This window comes from Globicephala melas, chromosome 7 (assembly GCF_963455315.2).
Source record: "Globicephala melas chromosome 7, mGloMel1.2, whole genome shotgun sequence".
Taxonomy (NCBI): Eukaryota; Metazoa; Chordata; class Mammalia; order Artiodactyla; family Delphinidae; genus Globicephala; species Globicephala melas.
In genome coordinates, this window is record NC_083320.1 from 40,237,599 (window position 1) to 40,242,301 (window position 4,703).

The window sequence follows — 4,703 nt, forward strand, 5'->3', positions numbered from 1 at the left end:
AAAACAAACATAACCTGTAACTCAACAATCCCATGCTTGGGTATATATTCCATAAGAACGGAAGCTTATTCATAAACACGCACAAGGATTATGATAACATTGTTTGTAACACATCAAAGCTGGAAACAACACAAATAATTATAGAGTATATGAACAAATCATGATATATTGATGTTGTGGAAAACTGTACAGTCATGAAAATGAAAGAATTGTATAAGTAAGCAAAAAGCTAATAAGAATCTAAAGGACATACTGTTGAAAGACACAACAGAGTATATGCACTGATTACATTTAAATGTGATTACATTTAAACAAAATCCAAACTTTGTTTGGATACTAATAAAACAGGAAAAATAAGGAAGTAAATTCCTCAAAGGTTAGTGACTACAAAGGTTAGAGGAAGTTATGATCAGGAAGTCATATGAAGGCTTCTGAAATACATTATTTTTTTAAATTATTTGAGAATTACAGGGAACTCACCTCACAATAATTTATATTTTATGCAATTTTCTCTGTCATATTTCACAATAAAAATGCTTTTAAAGAGCATGGTACAAAATATTGTGGTTGGATTCAATCCCATTACCTAAATAATATAAATGTGACTGTACATATATGACTTGGCATTTCTACATTGTGTTATATATGGCATTTCTCCATATTTTTGTTTTTCTTTATTTTGGAAAATATGTAGATACATAAAATTAGGTTTTAGTCATGTAATATTACCATTTAAAAAATTGATTCAAGAGGAAAGAAATAACATGGTTTGTAATTCTTCATTATGTCTAGCTATTGAGTGTGAAATGTTTTGTTTTAATTAAATGTGTTCTGCTCACATGGAGTTTTTGGAGTATCTAAAATTCTAGAAAAAATAATATTTTTAACCTGCCAAACCTGATGTGTTAAATCATTTATCACCAAAATTCACTGAATGTAATTGGCTCTTTTGAAATATCCTTCAACCATGAGCCCCAATTTGCTGACAACATGGAATATTTCCAATTCTTTAGGGGCATCTCTAAATTTTGTGAAAATTATAATTTACATTTTTTGAGCTTACATTCTGCTAACTACTGGGATTCTTATATATCTTAGGATGTCTAAGAGAATGGTTGGGTATCCTAACAAGACTACTAGGATGAGAAACTGAGCAGCATGTTAGGGAAGAATAGCTCAAATGTTGATATACAGTCAGTTCTGTGAGAGAAGCAACGTCATGACTGAGAGTGCAGGTTCTGAATCAAAAGGGAATTTAGACTTGTCTCCCCCATTTCTGTTTTGCATGACTTTGAGCATGTTATAGAACTATTTTGGGGCCATAATTTCGTCATATATAGCATATCACATAATTGTACCTAATACAATTATTGTGGGTATTAAATAAGATAACGTATTACAAGGCTTAGCTAAATGTCAGGTATACAGCAAACTCTCAATAAATTGTAGCTATTTTTATAGTGCTTAATTTAAGATGTGTCCAAATAAGAGGTTTTTCACAGAGTGTTGACCCAACTGAGAAGAACGTAGCGCTCTATGTTTCATTGACCATAGCAATACCTCCTCTATATTTAGGTTCAAGTGTCAGACTTGGGAGGCAGGGCCCAATGAGAGGCATGTAGGTTTTTAGGTATCAGAGACCTATGAAGAGATGCTGAGGGACATTATAAATGAGCAATCAAGAAGCATCCCCTGGGTGGAAGCCTCAAAAACTGGGTCACCAGATGTAAACACTGTGGTACGAGATATGTGTACAAGCTCCCCTCTGGGAAAAACTCTCACTCTCAAGCATAGCGAAGGGGGAGTGCAAAGATGGCACTGCCTGAAAAAAGAAAAGAAAAAGTAAAGAAAATAGGGAAAAGAGAAAAGGAAAACAATTTTTAAAAAGATGGCATCTGCAGGCTTTAACAAGACAGAGGGCAAGTGTAAAAGATGGTGCCTGTGGCTAGAGCATAAACATGGCACCTACTAGGAAAGAAGGAGAAAAAAAGATGGCATCTGCCAGCTTTAACAACGGGGGAGAGAGATCAGGAAGATGGCTTCTGAGCCTTTGTCCCTGGAGAGTATCCCAGCAGGCCCTTTCCCCTCAGACCAACACGTTAAAATTAGCAAGTGAATTTTTTTTCACATAAAGTCTGGATGCTTTTCAAAGGGCTGTTTCTGCAGTGGGCCTTTGGGCTGTGGAGTCCAAGAGCATGAGCCTTTTAAGAGTCATTTCTCAGTTCACCACAGCCCTGCAATTCTCATGGATGTGAATCTCATTGATCTTCAAAGCCAGATGCTCTGGGGGCTCATCTCTCAGGTGCTGCTCTTAAAAGTTGGGGTCCCCAGTGTGGGGTATAAACCCTTAACTCCTTAGGAGAAAGTTCTGGGTTTGTGAGTTTCCTCCCGATTATGGGTTGCTGCACTGGGGGTGGAGTTTACAATGAGATCGTGTCTCAGTTATTTCTATGGCTTCTGTGTGGTTTCTCTCTCATTTGCCAGATGTAAAGAGGTTACTTCACCAGTTTTTGGATTTTTTTCAGAGGAACTTTTCCATATGTAACTGTAGATTTGGTGTGTCCGTGGGAAGAGGTTAGTTCGGGTTCACCCTATGTCGCCATCTTGAACCAGAATTCATACAGATATGTTAATAGTGTTTTTTCCCCTAATTGACAAAAATTGGAAATGATCCAAATGTTCATTAACATGAGAATATATAAGTAAATTGAAGTATATTCACGTAATCATATACAGCAACGAAATTGGATAAACTATTGTTATATGCGACAATATGGATAAACCACAAACTTTATATTGAGCACAAGAAGCCAGAAACAGAAAGAGTACATAGTATATGATTCCCTTTATTGAAATTTAAAATATACGTACATAATCTAAGGTGGTAGAAGTTAGAATAGGGGTTATCTCATGGTTCCTTACTGGGAAGGTACATAAAAGAGCTTACTGGCTTCTGGAAAAGTTCTTTATCTTGATCTCTATGTTGGTTACATTACTGTATACATATGCAACATTTCAACAAGCTGTACATTTAAGATGAGTGAACTTTTCTGTATGTTATGCCTCAAAACATTAAAAATAATATTGTTTTTTCTATACACTAGCAATGAACAATAAAACAGAGAAATTTCAAAAAAAACATAATTTAGAAATACCAAAATGATCAAATACCTAGGAATATATCAAACAAAAAAAGTACATCTACACAGAAAACTATACTGCAATATTGAAAAAATAACTAGAACTTAATAAAGGGATATGTGATGGCCTTGGGTGAGAAGTACTAATATTGTGGGGCTGTAAATTGTCCTAAAATTAACCTATAAGTAGATTCAAGACAATTGCAATTCCAATCCTAGAAGGTGTTGTGTGTGTGTGTATAAACGTGTGCATGTGTATGTGACAATTCACTAGCTGATTCCAAAAAAATTTTATGGAGATTTAAAGGACCAAAAATAGTCAAGGTAGTCCTGAAGAGGCAGTCAGAATAGGATAATTGCTATCAAACCCCAAAATCAAAGTGAAATTTAACATATATATTTATTTTTTACTTAGTAATATGCAAGGAATCTCAGGGACTATGGTGCCTTTCCTCTTGTGGCATTGTCATCCCATGGAGCCTGAGAATCCCCTGCTGGTGCCTCTACCTCAACTGCTGGGAGATGGGAAAAGATAGAGACAGAATCAGATATGATTTTTTTAATGAGCTGGGCCTTTTTATTATAGACATTATTTCTGATTACCTTATACTGGCCAGAAATAGGTCTCATGACCTCACTGAATTGTAAATGAGACTGAAAAAGCTGATCTATTTCAACTCTCTTAAGTAGAAGGAGAACACAAATACTAGAAATCACCAGCATTTGAGTTCATAGCAATTGATGCTATCATAATAATATTTTTTCTGAGAGAAATGTTTCAATTAAATCTTACATCTCTTGAGGTTTTATATCACCATCACAATTTCTTAAGAGTTTCAGAAGCCTAATGCTTCAAAATGGAATAGAGTTGATTTGCTGATTTATCAGTTAGTATGTAAAATTTCTAAAAACATTACTATAGCCTGAACCTTAATTATGAAATTCAGTTTCAGTGTGAGCCAGAGTTTCTTTTGTCTACTGTTCAGGGGATCAAGAGAAAGAAATCTTATGCAAAATTTGACAAAGTACTAATAATACAAATTGTGAAAAATGAAGCAAAAGTCCCAAGAAGAGAAATTTCAATGCAAGTGAGCCAAGATTTATTCCAAGTCTTTGGCAATTAAAATATTTTGCATATGAAAGCCTTTGGAATATTTGCTATCATTATTGTAAGCCTCAAATGCATCAGCTTTCATTTTCTAAACTGTATAAAGGAAACAAACAAATGAAACTAGCTCCACTGTGTTTCATACAGATGTGTAGAGATGCTTAGACTATGTGTTCTATTTTCCCAAACCAGATGCTTAGGAATATGCCATGGCTAGATGATTCTTTCTTATCAAGATGTGGTTTCAAAGGCAGAATGATTCTTTAGGAACTGAGGCATAAAGTAATGGACAGCCATGTGGTAATACACAAAAAAAGATAGCCAAAGAAGAAACATTTTTGATAAAATGAGAAGATATCTTCTAACATGTTTTACATTTTCAGTACTTAAAACAATACATACACAGAAACATTATTTAAAAAAGAAAAAAATGGAAAAAAGGAAAAGAAATCTTC